The sequence below is a fragment of the Onychomys torridus genome, chromosome 2 (genome assembly GCF_903995425.1).
Source record: "Onychomys torridus chromosome 2, mOncTor1.1, whole genome shotgun sequence".
Lineage (NCBI taxonomy): Eukaryota > Metazoa > Chordata > Mammalia > Rodentia > Cricetidae > Onychomys > Onychomys torridus.
Window position 1 is genome coordinate 24,450,230 of NC_050444.1, and position 19,442 is coordinate 24,469,671.

Sequence of the window (19,442 nt, forward strand, 5' to 3'; positions counted from 1 at the left end):
ATTAAAGAATATCTTATTTTAGTCATCTGTGGTCATAGTTTTGCTGGGTAGAGTAGTCTGGGATGGCATCTGTAGTCTATTAGACTCTGCAGCTCATTTGCCCAGACCTTCTGATTTTAGAGTCTTTATTGAGAAGCCTAGTATAATTATAATTGACCTGCTTCCATGTGTTACTTGGTCTTCTTCCCCCTTACAATTTTTACTATTCTTTTGTTTTATTATTCTGTAAGTTTAGTTTTTGATCATTATGTGCCAAGTGGAATTTCTTTTCTAGTCTGAACTATTTTGGTGTTCTGTATGCTTCTTGTAACTCTATAGGCATCTCATTCTTTAGGTTAGGAAATTTTTCTTCTATGATTTTTGTGGAAAATACTTTCTGAGCCTTTGATTAGGTTATTTTTCTTTTCTGTATTTGAATTTTTTGTTGGTTTTGTTTTCCTCATAGTGTTCCAGATTTCTTGGATGTTTTGTGTCAGGACATTTTTAGATTAACAGTTTCCTTGGCCAAGGTATCTGTTTCTTCTGTCATACCTTCAGTGCCAGAGGTTCTGCTGTATTCTCTTGAGGAGGCTTGCCTACATAGTTCCTGCTCTAGCTCTTAAAATTTTCATTTTCAGATTTCCCTCAGGTTGTGTTTTCTTTATTCATTCTATTTCCACCTTTAGGTCTTGAACATTTTTTTTTTTTTCATTTCTTTCCAATGTTTGTGTTTTCTTGGGTTTCTTTAGGGGATTTATTCCTTTCTTCCTTAAGGACCTATATCATTTTCATAAGGGCTGTCTTAAGGTCGTGTGTGTGTGTGTGTGTGTGTGTGTGTGTGTGTGTGTGTGTGGTGTCTGTGACTCAGCTATGTTGTTGGAATTCTTGTGGCCTTCTGTGGTAGGGTTAGTGGGATTTAGTGGAGACAGTGCTGGTTGTTATTAATTGTGTTTTTACACTGGTATCTAGACATCTGATTTGGGGATGATTGTAGGTCTAGGTGCTGATGTCTGGTTTTGTGTCTGTTGGTTGGGTATTTTGTTCCTTGGTTTCTGCTCTCTCCCTGGACTTTAGGAGAGTTTCATGGCTGTGTGTTGACTGGTAGGAAATTTTCTGTGCACCTGTTTCCTTGGCCTCAGCTGGTGTGCTCAGCAGGTTATGCCTGCTGATTTTGGAGGCTGACATAATGGGATGAGTTGTATGAAGAGAGGTTCGAGAATAATTTTATGATTCATGGGGGCAGGGGCGGGGAAGAAAGGGAGACCCCAATGGATGTTCTGTCACAGAGTTGGGAGGAAAATGGAGAGACTAGATCTGAAGGAGCAGTAGAAGTGAAGATCAGCATTCAGCCTCCTTGCTTCCCTGGCAGGAGTTTCCCTTGGGTTACCAAGAGGCTATCTGCTGGCTTTGGAGGTGGGTCCAAAGAAACAGGTAAGGGGAGGGAGGATAGGAGAGGTATGTCTGTGTGATCCACAGAGATGGCAGAAGGGGTAGAGGAAAGGATGCCACAGTTTCGCTCCTGCTGACCTGGGCATGTGACTAGGGGATTGGCACTGGGGAAACAGAGAGAGGTGAAGATCTGCAGTTAGTCAGTCTACCTGGTTTCATGACAGGCATGGTAGGTTCCCCATGGTTTAGCAAAGGTCTGCTAGAATTGGTGACCGCAGTAAAGCATTGGAGGAGAGAGGTAAGGAGAGATAGTCTATGGGATCCAAAGGAGATAAGAGCAGAGGATGAAGGAAGGCTAAAGCTGGTATTCTATTACAGAGCTAGAGCTGAGCCTCAGGGGTTAGATTTAGAAATGAGGATGAAGTAGTGAAGGCCTTCAGTTGGCTTATCTGTTTTTCTGGCCTGCTCTGCTGGTGTGTGTTTCCTGTGAACACCTGCTGCTATTGGAGGCTGGGATAATGGGGTAAGTTGGGAAAGGGAGGGTGGAAAGAGAAGATCTTGAGATCAGTTGGTCAGGGAGTAAAGGGAGACTGCAGCAAGTATTCTGCCACAAAGCTGTGGATGAGACTGGGGGAGGATTGAAACTGGAGGAGAAGATGGAGAGGTGTGGATGTGCTTCTGCTTACTTGTCCTAGGAGGAATTGCCTTCTAGGTAGCAGGGGTTGCCTGATGCCTGACAGCATGGGGGATTGTGACAAAGGACTAAGTCTGGGGTGGAGGGAGATTAGAAGGGAGGGCATCTGTGGGGTCCACAGTATATGGAAGCAGGGAGCAAAGATGGCTGCCATGGTGTTCTTTTGACTAGGCAATTGGATCTGGGGGAACAGAGGGAGAAGAGGAGCTCTGCGAGCAGCCTACAGAGTTTGAGGGGAGGGAGGAAAGGGAAGGCACAGCTTGTGTTCTGTTGCAGAGCTGGGGATGAAGCTGGGTGGGTTGGATCTGCAGGGACAGGAGAGGTGAATGTCAGCAGTCAGACTGTTTCTCTCATGTTTTGTTATTTCAATACATATCCATGAGATTTGCTTTATTTTATTTCTCCTAATTCAAATGCTATATATTAGTTGAGTTCTGTAAATCATTATCTCTTCTTAGAAATGTAGCATACAAAATGTAGCATACTCTGAATTTTCTGGAATAATTTAAATAAGATTTACAATAAAAGATTAAGAGATATACATAGTACAAGTAAATATGAAGAATTGTAAATTCAAAAATCTCATGAGGAATAAAAGAATGACAATTGGGCCATTGAGATGGCTCCATGGACAAGGTTGCTTGGTGCTAAGCCTAATGATTTGAGGTTAATCACAGGAATCCACACAAATTTTAGGAGACCCCTGACTGTAAGTTGTCTTCTGACTTCCACATACATGCCTTGAGACATGCACACATATAAACATACAGGCACAATAAGTAGATAAAAATAAGTATAGTTAACTAACTTGTTTTATGGTATTGGAAGCTATGGAAAGGGATAAAATATGTCGCCTTTCAAATGTTTAATATAATAATTTTATCTTCTAAATTAGTCAAATAAGACAATTAGAAAAATTAAATAGAATGAATATATTCATTTACTCCAGCACTCTGGAGAGTTGAGATAGATGCTAAAGAAAATAATTATCCCCTTTGTAAAGAATTTTGTAAGTGAAATTAGTATACAATGAAGTTATATTTTACTTAAAGAATGGCACTGAGGCATTTAGCATGTATTCTGCGGGATGATGCTTTTCTTTCGCATGTGTGTGTTTGTTTTATATTTTCTTCTCACAATGAGAAATTGGACTCAAATCAACATCTTCAAGTATTTAAGAATTCATATGTAATTGTCTTCTCTGGTATATACAACTTAAAGTGAAATATGAACAAAACATATCTAATTTGTCTTGAATTTGTGGGTTGAAGATTGAACCTCAGACATAATACATAGTCACAATTGTTGATATACATCCCAGCCATGAATTGGATGTTGTTAATAAAAACTGTAGACAAGTTGTAGTTTATGTATAAGGTCAAATAATAATAGATAACAAAAAAAATCTACTGCACTTTTATGTGAACAATGTATTTTAGTTTTCCTAAAAGATGGTGAAGTATCTGACAGACAGAATCTCTCATCAAGGTGTTTCATGCTTCACCTCTCTACAACAGTGTGATATCTGTACTGAGGAAGTAGCAAAATACACCACAGATTTATTTTAAGAGTTTAACTTTTTTCCCTTTTCTTTATTCTTCTCACATACAATATATCCCAACTGCAGTGTTCTCTCCTTCCTCTCCTCCATTTCCCCTTTTCCTCCCCCCTTCCCCAGATCCATTGCTCCTCCATTTCCCTCCAGAAAAGATAACAGTGGTTTTCAGAGTTCTTTATTCTCCAGATGGAAGGAAACTGGGAGAGTATGTACTATGATTGTCATTCGCCGTGTGAAGTAGAAATGAAGTAGGAAATGTAAAGTCGTCAAAAAGAGAAAAGCAGTAGTGTGGGGAGGGTGAGGAGTGGAGGAAATAGAGGAAATCGAAGTAGTAACATGTTCACAAACAAGGTTTGGATTATTGAAGAATTTTGTTTTGTGTTGATTTTTTTTTTTAATTTTCTAGGCAAGTAAAAAGCCTTTGAGAAGTCATATCAGTTGTGAACATTTGTTGAACAAGAATGCTCTATATATCATTTGAATAAAAATTATGTTTTTGGAAGATATTATACCACTTAGATAGAACATTCTAGTTATTCATGTATTCCCTAGAATATTTATTTAAAATAATGCCCCAATGCTTTATTTTGATCAGTTAACCTAACATTGTAAAATTAAGAGAGAGAGTTTATAGAGAATATAAGAAGAATAGGAAGATTCAAATTTGAAACTGTTTATTTGGAGATGACATTAAGAAACCAGAAGTATTGAAGACTAGACAGGTGTTCCATGCCAGTTGATCAGAGATTTTTCTTGTACTAAAGATGCTCAAAGGCCACAAAGTTACAGATCTAAAATCTTTCTCTGTATGAGAGATGAACTTCTAGAGAAATGTTCTAGTGGAAGATATGCTAATGTAAGTGGTAGTCCTTCTTATCTGTGGCATTACCAAATAAAGAAAATATCCAGGGATTTAAAGCAATCACATCCTTCTCTCACAAGAACTAGAAACAATAATGTGCCATTAGGCTACTGTAAGTTAAGCCTACATGGTGACCCACCCCTTTAATCCCAGGGGATGGGGGCAGAAGGAAAAAGGTATATAAGGCGTGAGGACCAGGAACTAAGGAGGAAAAAGCATGTAGTTAGTTAAGCTTTGGAGCAACACAGTTCAGCTGAGAGCCATTGGGATGAGGACTCAGAAGCTTCCAGCCTGAGGAAACAGGATCACCTGAGGAAGTAGCAAGGTGAGATAGCTGTGGCTTGTTCTGCTTCTCTGATCTTCCAGCAATCACCCCAATAACTGGCCTTGGGTTTGAGTTTTATTAACAAAACTCTTTAAGATTCCTACTTCATCTGGCGCCCAACGTTCGAGTCATGAATTCGTGAAAAAGGCCTGTTGCCTGTGGCCTTGTGGGCCCAGCTCAGGCCCGAGGTACACTCGGCCGGCTGTGGTGGCACATGCCAGTAGGATTTACTGAAGAAGGCAGAGGCAGGAGGATCCCGAGTTGAGGCCGGCCTAGGAGAAGCTTCGGCCGGGGCAGAGACACAAACAGTGTTGGTGGGACCATGGAGGCAATGGCTGCTGCTTCGAGTTACAGGCTCCTTCTCATCGTGTTGGTGACTTTGGTGATGCTGCTGCCTGGGACAAAGAATTTACTGCTGCTTGTTAAGAGAAGAATTGCCAGGACCAGCATGTTACAAGAAAGAATCAGCAAAGGTCAGTTTGGAAAAGGTTGGCAAGAGAAATGGTGGGGAGAAATTGCTGTGAAGATTTTCTCTTCTAGGGAAGAATGTTCATGGTTCTGAGAGACAGACATTTATCAGACTGTGATTGCTCCAAACCACAGAGGAGGCAAAAAAAAAAAAAAAAAATCTAAAGGGAACCATGATCATGCCTAACAGTGACTTTGAAACCTTCAAAAGGATGATGGGACTCCACAATGATGATGCCACATGGACTATGGTAAAGCCATTAACACTATGGAAAGATCGACTCTGGACTACAAACTGCTCAGGACAATTTTGAGATGACTGGCTGAGATGATACAGCCTTACAGACTACTTGAACAAGGACTTGAAACAAGCCCTGCACTTTCTCATTATGCAGCGGAGGGACAAATGATACAGGACTTGGCAATTAACCCAAAAATTTTCTTTTCAGGATCCCCTAAAGATGGAAGTAATTTTAAGAAAACGACGCCCACATCCCCAAAAGGTGGGATGAGAAGTTTTTGGTCATTTAATGAGTTTTGGATATTGTCATTGTTTATGATGATTGGTTACAAGTTGTTAATTGTTAATGGTCAGAAAAAAAGCTGAACATGAAGATTAGATTAAAAGGTTTTGTTTAAAAAAGAAAAGGAAAAAGGAGAATATAGATATGAGGTAGATCACTGAATCTACTCTGAGAAAAAAGATGAAGAAATAATAGGATAAATGGGTAGATCACTGAATCTACTCTAAAAAGAAAAAAAAAGATATAAAAATGACAAAAGATAGATTACTGAATCTGTTATGAAAAGAAAAATACTTTTAAAAAGGAACTACTTGTTTTAAACAGGATAAGTAATGAAAATTTTTGTCTGAGTTTATCAAATGTTACTGGACTGGACATTGTTATATATAATGGAGTTTTCACCTGAATCTGTCAAATGTTAATGTACTAGACATCATTAATGAAATATTGACTGTGTATATTTTATATATATACTTATTGGATATGATATTTCTTGTATTAGTTATAACCTTTTTTTAATTTTAGACAAAAACAGGGGAAATATTGTGTGTTCCCCGAAATAAACATATCTGGGGTCAGAGAACAGACAGCCACTAGAACAGAGCCAGAAATGGTGGCTAGAAATGGGAAGAGTAAGCCATAACAGAAGTTGGGCGGTGGTGGTACACACCTTTAATCCCAGCACTTGGGAGGCAGAGCTAGCCAGATCTCTGAGTTCAAGGCCACTTTAGAAGCTAAGCATGGTGACCCACCCCTTTAATCCCAGGGGATGGGGGCAGAAGGAAAAAGGTATATAAGGCATGAGGACCAGGAACTAAGGAGGAAAAAGCATGTAGTTAGTTAAGCTTTGGAGCAACACAGTTCAGCTGAGATTCATGTGGAGGAGGACTCAGAAGCTTCCAGCCTGAGGAAACAGGATTACCTGAGGAACTAGCGAGGTGAGATAGCTGTGGCTTGTTCTGCTTCTCTGATCTTCCAGCATTCACCCCAATAACTGGCCTCAGGTTTGAGTTTTATTAACAAAACTCTTTAAGATTCCTACTTCACCTACACACAATTTATGCATTCCCTTTGTACTAATTATATGCAATCTAATTGATTTTAGCTATAGCTCTTTGTCTAGCACATTCTCCAGTGAGGTTGAAAATTCATGATCATTTACAACCACCTTTTAATTATTCAATCTTCTGTATTTATCTGAAGCAAAGAAGCAAATTAATTTCATTTTTGACTGTTGTTTGAACAAAACATTTCTTGTCTCCTATGGGGAAAAAATCCATGGTATAAAAAAGTAACACTTTAGGACATGTTTGATAGCAATTTTTTTACAGTTAATATCAATAGCATAGAGAAGCTACATTGTATTGAGAAATTTAAGCTAAAAAATGTTAACATACTGCATAACAGACTATAAACAAGAAGAAGAACCAAAAAATGGAATTAAGTTCTTTATATTATCAAAGTCTACATATTTTGATGATAATGGTTATATTTTGAATGCTTTTTCAATAATTAAAGATACAATATGTGTATGAGTTAATTTTTTTGATCGTTTTAACATGAGTTATATTTTTACAAAAGCAAAACTCCTGTCATATGCTACCCTCCATTTCTCATAGGGCCTCCTGAGAAATTAAGCCATGCACTCAAAAATTAATATTAATTTATCACTTCAATTGATGGGTTGTGTTGTTAGGGCAGCCTAAAGTAGCACTAAGTAACATGATTGTACTTAAACATAAACTTTTTTCTTAGGCTGTAATGCCTTTTAACTGTTTTTCCTAATTTGTTACTTTTACAAACTAAGTGTTATAGAAATATAAAATATTGTTTTCAGAGGGAAAGGAAAGGAAGTTGCAGATGGTAATTTACAATGAAAGCCATTTATCATTTTGGTGTAATTAAAATTATGCAGCTTTTTCTCATTAGCTTTTTCTTCAGACTTAGTTTCTATTGATTTTTGTCTGAGATAATTGAAGAAAATTATTACTAATTTTATGTACTCTTGAGTACTGTTCTTAAACCAAGGCCTAATTGCTAAATTTTAGCTTCTCTGTTCATCAAATTCACCTGGCTTGCCATTATTTTTCTCTGTTGCAATTAGGCTTAGTCCAATATTATCAATTTATCTTAAAGACTCCTGGAAAGTTCCAAGGCTAATTTTTCAGTTCTTCATCTGGTAAATGAAGCTAAGCATTTAACTCGACCTCTAACTTAAGAAAACTGGCATTGCATACAGCCTCTTAGCAGCACCTATGATGACTAGTGAGCACTATGAAACACTCATTTCTGGAAGAGTTCCTAATGGCAGGAGTTTGTACCTAGCTCATCAAAGGTCCTCAGTTCTTCTAAACAGTCAGGGATTCTAGAGGCTCTGTACTGAGAATAGAAATCATACAACTCCTGAATAACAGTCTTCCCTCACAGTTGCCAGGCCTGCCTTCCACCATTAGGTGAACATTAACAGTGGCTGGGGAGGAAACATCACACTCCCATATACTGAATCACTCTCCCAAAGTTATTTTGATTGGAGTTCCCACATTTTGTGGTTTACCTTCAAATTTATGTGATTTTTTTTTTTTTAAATCTGTTTTATCTGGTATGGATTTACAAGCTTCATCCCTTCTGGCTAGTTTTCATTGTGCTTGAAGTTCCTATGCAAGGTACTGGACAAGCAAAGTAGTCTTACCTACCTGTGAACTCTATAAACTGTAACAATGACTGGCCTTGCAAGACATGGAGTCAGGTGAATTCTTATATAATATTAGAGGGACCAGCCTTAATATTATACATCCCAGGTGTTAGTTATTTATCGGTGCTCTTACCCCGTGAGGAACACGTCCCAAACACAACAAATCCACAGAAGAGCTGTTTATTAATAGAGGATAGGAACAGATGTGACAGGCCTGTGTGAAGCACACATGTGAGTGAGGAGAGGAGAGAAGAGAAGAAGAGGAGAGAGAGGAGAGAGAGAGAAGAGGAGAGAGAGACCTGTGCAACATGGCACCAGCTTTTTAAATAGTGAGCCGCGCATGCGTACAGGACCATATGTTGCTACTCCACCCATGCGCATGGATTACAAGGCAGTGTGCGCTTTACGCAACCATGTAAAGCCACGGAGTCCTAGTCACTCGAGATGTTCTGACCTGAAAATGGCTATTTTGAACCGGAAATAACAAGGCGGTCCTCCTCCGGGAAAGCCCAACCGTGTGGACATGAGATTTCCTATCACCAGGGGCTCAGGAGAGAGAACTACTAACAGTGAGGACTATTTTTGGGAAATAGAATCTCAGCACACCAAGTTCCATAGTCCACTTGCCTTAACTCCTCTGGCATAACATCCTATATACACAGCTTCAGTTCTGTTCTCGTGCCTAGCTCCTTTCTTACCTGATTTCTCTCTATACTTATCTACTGCTCCCTCTAAGTTCTATCTTAATTTTCTCATCTTAATTCTGCCTCACCTAGGGCCTTTTTAGCTTGTTCTTACCCAGCTAGGACTTCCCCATCTGGCTTTTTCTCATCTTCCATCTCATTCCCCTAGTACTCTCTTCTAGTCCTTCAATCTAGTTCTTCCAGTTCTTCCCCATATCAGTTTGTTCCTCTCAAGTTCTTACCCACCTAGTTCTTCCATTCTCTTTTCTCTTCTCCATCCCGTGCTTTGGAAGTCCCTGTATAAGAAGGAAGGGTCGGAGCTAAATTGTGTAAAGCTATTACTTAATGTGGACCTGACCTAGGTGGTGTGCCCTTGTGGAATTTACCTTAAGTCAGGAGACTTGCTTGTGGGCTGCTATCACTGTTATTCCTTGAAAGTTGGGTGCCCACCTGGGTGGTGTCTCCTTGTGGAATTTATGTTAAGTCAGGAGACTTGCACATGGGCTGCTATTGTTAGTCCTCGGAAGTTGGGCGCCCACCTGGGCGGTGCTTCCTGTAGTCCTTGAAAGCTATTCTCCAAATTCCTGGAATGTGTATGTCCAGTCCACACTGTTATCACTTCTAGGGTCAAAGTCAATTGGGAAAACTACGAAGGCACACATGATTTTCATAACAGAATACAGCTGATATATAACAAGCCAAGTAACACCAAAACTTCCTTGGGATTTGGCTTCCTCTGTAGGAATTCCCTGATCCCTCCAGGTAGCGACTTTGCCATAACCAGCTGAGTTCTTATGATACATTCCTGCAGCCCCGCAGCAGTGAATGTGATCAAAACATACACAAAACTTTTAAACTCTCAAGGAATGAATTTTTTTAAAATTATAACTATCAACTGTTATGTTGATATTGCTATATTAAATATAAAGTAGTAACTTACTAGCTTTCTAATAAAGTGTCTCTGTGGCCTTTTCAACTTTTAATAAAGGGGACACTTATTCATAAAACAGTAGCTATTTATATTTCTGGAAAGAAAAGAGAATCTTATTCAGATTTATTGTACTCATGGTACAATTTCAGGAAAGTATTCTAAGGGGTCTTCATCTTTCTTCCCTCAAGTATAATGAAAGGGAGACCTCTGTTTTGCTTCTATAACTAATATCTAAAAGAAAATTGGGGCTTGCAAATTCTGTGTAGAAACTGCAGGGATTTTCGTTATTTTAACCAGTCATTTTTTGTTTGTCTTTTTTCCTTCCTTCCTTTATTTGTTTATTTATTTTTGAGGTGGAGTTACAATTTAATTACCCAATATGGTCTTAAACCTCGAGTTCAGATCCAGAGTACAGATGACTACAAGTATGCACTCAATACCTATTCTGTCTGTTATTTTACTATTCATTTTTTCTCAGCTAGAGAAAATGGATAATACAGTATAAAGGAGCTTCCTTTGGGACAAGAAAGCTTGTTCCAGCTTTTAAGAATGAAGGGCTGAAACAGATAAATTTTCATCATCTTTCTCAGAAGTGATTAACTTTATATTAAGCACAAGCATAATTTTCACTTGAAAGATACACATCCAAATGATAAATTGTGTTCTTGCCCAGAGAATACATGTAAAAAATGATCCTTCTTTCTTCAAAGGTATGAGCAACAAATAATTCAGCAGTGAGGGTTGAGGACCTCTAAGGCCCATCTTCATCCAAGCCTAGCTGTTCATAGGTCTGTGCTCATGCATACCCAGTGTATCCTCAGCTGTTGTAAATCATAATTGCTATGTCAATGTTTTGCACAGAAGATGGTATTTCGTAGTAATTTCTTCAGTCTTCTCTCTCTCTTAAATTCTTTCTACCTCTTTTTTCACAATGTTCCCTGAACCTTAGAAGGGACTCTATACCCATCTTGTTTAATACTGAACAATATTGGTCATTTATGCTTAGTACTTTGTGCACCAATGAGTAATATGCATTAACCACACGTCAAGGGAAAGACACTCCTCTTACTAAGACTGACAGTAGTGTATATATAAATATAAGCATAAATATTTAAAGACAACTTGGTGCTATGATGACTTAGCTAAGGAACAGTATTCAGTTCTCCAATGGGACCTATGATCGTTGTGCAGGAATTTTGGCCAAGGTTATAGTACCAGATATATATTTACTCCTGGGGCATGTTTCTCAAATCCAGTCAAAGAACAGTTGGGTACTCTTATAATAGTAGAGCTATAGTAGCGCAAGTGAGTTTACTGTACCTGTCAAGATGATCTCATCCATCACAGGAGTCTCAGCTGTACAAGATCATTAATTCCATTTTACCCCCAACCTGCTATGTAGTAACTTACAAGACTATGGAAGCTTTTCTGCAGGAAGGAAGCTTATGGCTCAGTTCTAAGTTACTTTAGATACATCCCACAACAGAGATCTGTGGAATATTCAGCAACGTTGTTCTGACTGGCTTTTGTTAACTTGACACAGAGACAATTTTGGGTAGAGGGAATACTAATAGAGAAAATGCTTCAATAATGTTGTTCAACAGATGAGAATGCAGGTAATTTTCCTGATTAATGATTGATGTTGGAGAGCCCAGCTCAGTGTAGATTGTACCACTTTTGAGCAGTTTGCCTGGATAGTATAAGAAATCAGACTGAGCAAGCCATGGGAAACAAATCGGAAAGCAGTGTTCCTCCATTGTTTCTGAAGTGAGTTTATCCCTTCAAACATTTTTAATGTAAATTATATTTAAAACTATTTACAAGATAGTAGTAGCCTTCCATAATCCTTTTCACACCTAATTTATTTTGGTTAATACTATCAACCCTGCTATCTTGTCTCCTTTGTTTATCTATCTCCTCCCTGCTTAGGCTTTTCCATCCCAAGTATTTTCCTTCTCTGCTTTCATATTAACTAAAGTCTACTAACCTGCTTCCTTAAGGCACCCTTCCCCAATGTGCTTCTTTTAGTCTCCTGACTTCTGTAGGAATACCATGGTGAACACACAAAATTGTCAAAAATTGGATCTAATTATTGGGAGAGTATATGGCATTTGCTTCTCTGTGCATGAGTTTTCTCACTTGAAACAATTTATTTCAGTTTATGCATTTACCTATGAATTCCAGTTTTTGTTTTTAGTAGAATAACATTTATTGTGTAATGTACAATATTATCTTTATTATTTGTCAATCAATGGTCATTATGTTAATTTCATTTCCTAGTCACTGAAAATGTAGTAGCAATGTATGTGATTAAGCATGTATCTGTGCAGTACATTATAGAGCCTCTTTGATACATGCCCGGTAGTGGAATAGCTGGGCAACAGGTTAGCTTTCTAACTACCATTTTGAGGAATCTCCAAACTGATTTCTATAGTGACTCCTTCCCACTCAGTTTGCACTCACACCAATAGTAAATTAACACTTTCTGCCCTCACATCCAAGATAGCATTTGACATTTTAATTTTTGATAGTAGTCATTTTGTTTGTGGGAACGTGGATCTCAAGGTAGTTTTTATTTGTATTTCCCTCATGGCAAGTAATTTTAAACACTTTTCATTTGTTTATTAAGTATTTGTGTCTCTTATCTTTATAAATCTTTTATCAAATCTATACCCCATTTCTTGATTATTTTTCCTTTTGTTTTCTTGATTGTTCATTTTTGTCTATTTTTTGTTTGTTTGTTTTGCTGTACCCAAGACTTTTATGTTCATGAGGTCCCAACTGTTAATTGTTGACCTTATTTCTTGATCCATCTCAGTCCTATTTTGAAAGTCCTTAAATTGTGCTTATTCGTTGTACCATACTCCCTACCCTTCCAGCAATTGCAGAGTTTCAGGTTTTATTTTGGAGTCTTTGATATATTTGGAGTGTATGTTTGTGCAGGGTGAGAGATAAAGTTCAATTTTCATTCTATGTATAGACATTTAATTTTCTAAACACCATTTGTTAAAGACATTGTATTTCTGTCAATGTATATTTTCATCATCTTTGTAAAAACTAAGTTAGTTGGGACTATAGAGATGGCTCAATATTAGGAGCACTTGTTGTTTTTCCAGAGACCCCAGGTTCAAACCCCAACACATGCATGGTGTCAACAACTGCCAGAGACTTCAGTTTCAGGGAATCTGATGTTTCCTTCCTGCCTCTGTGAGTACTAAGCATGAAAACAGTCTACAGACAAAACACCTCTTAAATAATAAAATAAAGTAAAGTAAAATAAAATAAAATATAAAAATTTAGACATCAGGTGGCTATCGTTGCCTGAGTTTATATTGGGGGTTCTTCTAACCTACTGATATATATGTAAGAGTTAGTTTTGTGGGTTTTTTGTTTGTTGTTTTTTTTTTTTTTTGGCAGACTCATGTTGTTTGGAAGAATAACGAAGTGGAGTATGGTACTATCTCCAGCACCACTCATTTTTCTCAGAATATAACTTCTTTCATATTTAATCCCCTCATGGTTAAAAGCTGTCAATGTAAGATATTTTAATTCCTTTCTTACTTTACTCTGTTTGTAGTTAGAGTTTTCCTGCCTGGCCCAGTTAGGACAAATCTCTCTTGCCCACCAGTCCCACAGTTGCTCAGACCCAACCAAGAAAGCACACAGAAACTTACATTGTTTACAAACTGTATGACTGTGGCAGGCTTCTTGTTATCTACTTTTTCTATCTTAAATTAACCCATTTCTGCTTATCTATACTTTGCCACATGGCTTGTGGCTTACCAGTGTCTTTACATGTTGCTTCTCATGGCGGCGGCTGGCGGTGTCTCCCCAGCCTTCTACTTCCCAGAATTCTCTTCTTTCTTGTCCCGCCTATACTTCCTGCCTGGCCACTGGCCAATCAGAACTTTATTTACACAGAGCGATATCCACAGCACTTCCCCTTTTCTTTTTTTTTAAAGGAAAGTTTTAACTTTTACATACTACAATTACATATAACAAAACAATTATCAAGCAAGAATTACAGTTACAATATTAAAGAAGATATCCTATCTATCTTATATTTGTGAGTCTAAGGTTTTATATCTAACTTATCTTTTATCATAACTGAGAAAATTATAACTATCTAGCCTTCAACCACATCAAAGACCTCAGAAGGATATAATATTACCTGAGAACTGGGAGAAGGATGTAAGCAACTTTCGGGAGTCTTGCAGGGTAGACAGAGACAGCTGGCAGCCTGAACAGTCACCTAATGTTCCTTTGTAATGTTGGGGCATTTGTCTTCAGCCCACAGGGCTAGAGTCTCTCGGTCACTTCTCTCAGTGTCCTGTAGAATGTCTGGCAGTTTCCTCTGTGAAGCAGGAACCTGAAGGACCATTTTGTCAAGCAAAGTTTAGTGGTCACCTTTCTTTGGGTCCTGTACGTCCAGTTGATCAAGCAGTCCAGGCAAGAACAGTTTCTTGCCCAAATGGCTAGTTTTGCCAAGGTGAAGATAAGATATGAAGTGTCTTCAATGCCCATCCTCCTCTCTGAAGTAAATCGGTGCTGCCAGGAGCAGACATGTCTCACTGTCCAGAAAGTCTAAATTTTAAAAATATTTTAAATGCCATATTCTGAAGGTCTTTGAAGTATTTGAAGATTACCTATCTATCTGAAATATCTCTATGTATACCTGGAAGACTTAACTAACATGGCTATGAGTATGATTATCACAGATGATTAATTATTAATCTATTTTTAATTATCCATTACAATTTTAAATGAGCTATACAAACATAATACCTTAAACACGAGTAGAAATATATACATAGTATAACAAAATTAACTTTAAGTTTGTATCAATAGACTAAAATCTATACCAATGTAAAACATTTTAAACAAGTTGTTGCTCTTTAGAAGTAAGTTCCTTAATCTACCCTTCCATCCTATTATATCTGTATCATATCCCCTTTTCTTCCTTAGAAAGAGATCTCATTTATAATCAAACTGCTTTAAAGAAAAATATTGGTTTTTCTCTGTCCCACACCAGAGGGCTCTTCTGATTTGGGACACAAGAATCTCTTAACCTTTTCTTTTATCAATATGTCTGGGTTTAGAGAAGGAGTGAGCCAATTCCATCTCCAAAGCCAGCTTGATAATTTTGGGAATGTGGGCGTAGTTTTTCTTACTACTTCCTGCTGGAGGGGGGCGCTGTATCTTATGGGGACACAAAGAAAATTTTTGGGTTATGGAGTAGTCAATGAGGGTAAACCGCTGAGCCAGTTGCCTTGAAACCATTCTGGATGTTGGATCATCTGGGCCATGGTGTCATCGGATACCTTTCAGGTGGTCTTGGCTGATCAAACCTGATGTATCTTAATCTGGAACAAATCCATAGCCTCTGGCTTTCTGTGGAAACAAAAGCAGAGACTCCTTTCCAAAGCAACATATCCTTATATCCAAATTTTGAAGTCAAGGTACCTTCAAACTTTACATGTGTGTTTAACTCAACAGCTTTTATGATCAAATCTTTTTCTGCAGTTAAAAATCCAAGAGATACCATAAACCAGATTCTCTGTGTAATATCCATCTTTGTAAGACTGAAACACTGCTGTGGCTGCTGACTCCGCCCACCTCTGCTTCCCAACATGGCGGCGGTACAGTTTACCGCCAGCTCTGGGTCGGGGTCTGGAGCCATGTGTACCATCAACTATCAGAAGCAGTTCTATCAGAGCAGTGCATAGCCCAGAAACTTTTTTTTTTTTTTTTTTTTTTTTAAACTAGCAAAGGCTAAATCCACCATGCAGCAGAGTAAAGTGTCGCTTATAGATTCCTCATTCCCGCCACACTGCAGGTCAGACACACATGCCAGAAACCCGCCACAGTAGCTCAAACTGGCAGGCTGCCGCTAACTTGAGAGAGACAACTAGGAAGTTCTTTTTAGCTCTGTTTTAGAATTTTTTTCTCAGGTTTAGGTGGAAACTCTTGCAGACACGTTGGGCGCCATTTGTAGTTAGAGTTTTCCTGCCTGGCCCAGTTAGGACAAATCTCTCTTACCCACCAGTCCCACAGTTGCTCAGACCCAACCAAGAAAGCACACAGAAACTTACATTGTTTACAAACTGTATGGCTGTGGCAGGCTTCTTGTTATCTACTTTTTCTATCTTAAATTAACCCATTTCTGCTTATCTATACTTTGCCACATGGCTTGTGGCTTACCAGTGTCTTTACATGTTGCTTCTCATGGCGGCGGCTGGCGGTGTCTCCCCAGCCTTCTACTTCCCAGAATTCTCTTCTTTCTTGTCCCGCCTATACTTCCTGCCTGGCCACTGGCCAATCAGAACTTTATTTACACAGAGCGATATCCACAGCAACTCTGAAGTATTTTTTTTTGAGGAAATTGTGAATTAGATTGATTTCCAAAGATCTTTCTCAGTGTGTTTATTGCTGTACAGAAAGGATACAGATTTTTGTATATATATTGGTTTTTGAGACAGGGTTTCTCTGTGTAGCTTTGAGCTTTCCTGGAACTCACTTGGTAGCCTAGGCTGGCCTCGAACTCACAGAGATCCACCTGGCTCTGCATGTAAGTGCTGGGATTAAAGGCATGCACCACCACCACACGGCTGATATTTTTATATTCTGCCACCGAGGTCTAGGGGCTACAAATAGATCTATCTGGGAAGGGGAAATAGAATAGATTTTGCAAGTGGATTTGGAGTGTCAGGGGGATGGGAACAGGAAGAATCAGATGGAGGACGGAGGGGCAGAGTGAGAGAGTTACAGGAGAGACCTCTGAAATGGATAGGCGTGTAGGGGGCAATGAACAAATCTATTGCAGTGGAAACATCCTGGAGCTTAGGAGAATGACCCTAGCAAAGTCTCATAGTAATGGAAAGTATGGAACCTGAACCAGCCATCTTCTGTAACCAGGCTTGGCTCCACTGGCGGGACACAAACCCTGACACAAAACATAGGTCATACAACCTGTCCTGCCTGTAAGATACACTGGGACAATGGAGGCTCAGAGCTTGTGGGAGTGGTCAACCAATGACTGGTCTAACTTGAAGCCCATGACATGAGAGGGCGCCCATGTCTGACAATGTCAGGATGGCCAAGAACCAGAAGCTGGATGGCTTAGAGACCTAGGATAGAACCAAACACAATGGACAAAAAAAAAGGCCAGTCAATGAAATGATTCCTATTTATCTTCTGCCATCTTCATAGATTGGTGACTAGCCCAATCATCATCAGAGAGGCTTCCTCCAGCAATTGATGGGACCAGATACAGAGACCCACAACCAAACATTAGGCAAAGCTAGGGGAACCCCACAGAAGAGAGGCAGGAAGGAGATTAGGAGACAGACGGGTCCAGGACACCAAAAGAATACACCTCACAGAATCAACTAAACTGGGCTCATAGGGGCTCATATGGGCTCATATGGGCTCAAAGGGACTCATGTGGCAACCAAGAAGTCTGCATGTGTCTGCAATAAACACTCTGCATAAATGCCATGGCTGTTTAGCTTGGAGGTTTATTTGGACTCCTAAGAGTACAAATGGGGGTGTCTCTGACTCCTTTGTTTGCTATTGAGACTCTTTTCCTCCTATTCGGTTGCCTTATCCAGCCTTGATATGAAGGCTTATGCTGAGTCTTATTGCATCTTTAATGTGGTGTTCAGTTGATATTGCTGGGAGGCCTGCTCTTCTATTAAGGGAAACAGAAGAGCAGTGGATCTAGGTGAGACAGGAGGTAGTGGGAGGAGGAGAGGGAGGGGGATGCTGTGTTTGGGCTATTGTATGAGAGCAGAATAAAGAAAAAAGAAAAATATATAAATATTATTTTGAAGATAGAAACTAAACTAAAAACATTCATTTTATTAAATAAAACCCTGGAAGCAACATCATGCAAAGAAGAGTTATTAGTGAAAAAAGTATACTACTATGAGCCTGAAGGACAAATACTTTGGCTATATAAACCTTCTGAAATATAGAAATCGATTCATTATGCATTCTTTATGGCCAAGAGGTGTGATTTATAGTATGTCTGAATAACAAAATTACCATTATGTCCACATGTAGGCAAGTGTGGCCATGGATTCAAGGTTATAGACACAAAGAGGTAGTATTCCCTGCTAAAGCTTAGTGTGCTGCTTTATGGGTGCTTATGCTGAATGGTTCCTAAGATGTATCTTGACTGTAAAGGAAAAAAGAAGAGACACAGCTTGTATTCAGCACTTGGTAGGCTAAGGCATAATTAGGAGTTTGTGTAAGCACCGGCAGTTTCTTACTTACATGGTCAGTGGGAATGAAACCAGGTGTGACTGGAGGGGTCTCAGCAAGACAGAGGCTGACACAAGTTTTGTCCAAGCACTCAGACTTTTTATACACTTATAAAAATAGAATACAATCGTGGTTTCCAGGATATAATGGTGGTTGCAAATTATACGAATCATATAAACCAGTGTCTAATATTAATTTTTCTGCCAACTTCTAAGGAATACAAAGATACACAGGTGGCCTGAATGCCTCACTGTCTGAGGCAATGCTTCAATTTCTCAGGAACTGAAAGGCACACAGTGCCACAGGAGCTGTGGATTCGAACCTCAGAAACCCATGATGCATGCCTCTCAAGGCAGCTGGACCAGGTCAATTTCATGATTCCCTGCAAGTTTGAGCCATTTATGCTCCACAATGAGATCTTTCCTCAGAAGACAAAATAAAAGCTTAAGAATTATGTTCTATGTGATCTTTTTGCATTAATTACTTTTTGCTTTAATGATAATGCACAGATATACACACATATACACTCATATAAGAGTTCAGCCACACACATAATCATACAAACAGATTATTTTTTTTCAAGACAGGTTTTCTCTGTGTATCCCTGGCTGTCCTGGAACTCTGTAGACTAGGCTGGCCTCAAATTGAGAGATCCACCTGCTTCTGTCTCCAAATACTGGGATTAAAGGCATGTGTTAACACCATCTGGCTAACACACACATTTTTATAAGTATTGTAGATTGCTATCAGCTATTGTAACTTCAGGGAATATGACTAGAATGTGTCTTACAGAATGCTTAGTGTTCATTATACACCTCTTGTACTTCTATAATAGTTTATAGTATTTTAAATATATATGAATAATATTATAGCTTTAATGTGTATGCTTAAAATCATGTTACCTACAATTCTGTGAAGTCCCAATGCTGGTGAATTAGTACAAATCATTTTAGAATGTCTCACATTATGTCAACAATATATTATTTCACTAATGTTGGTCTTTTAGACAACAGTATCATTCACGAATCCAGGAAATCTTTTATAAATGTCTATAAATGTCGACTTTTTTAAT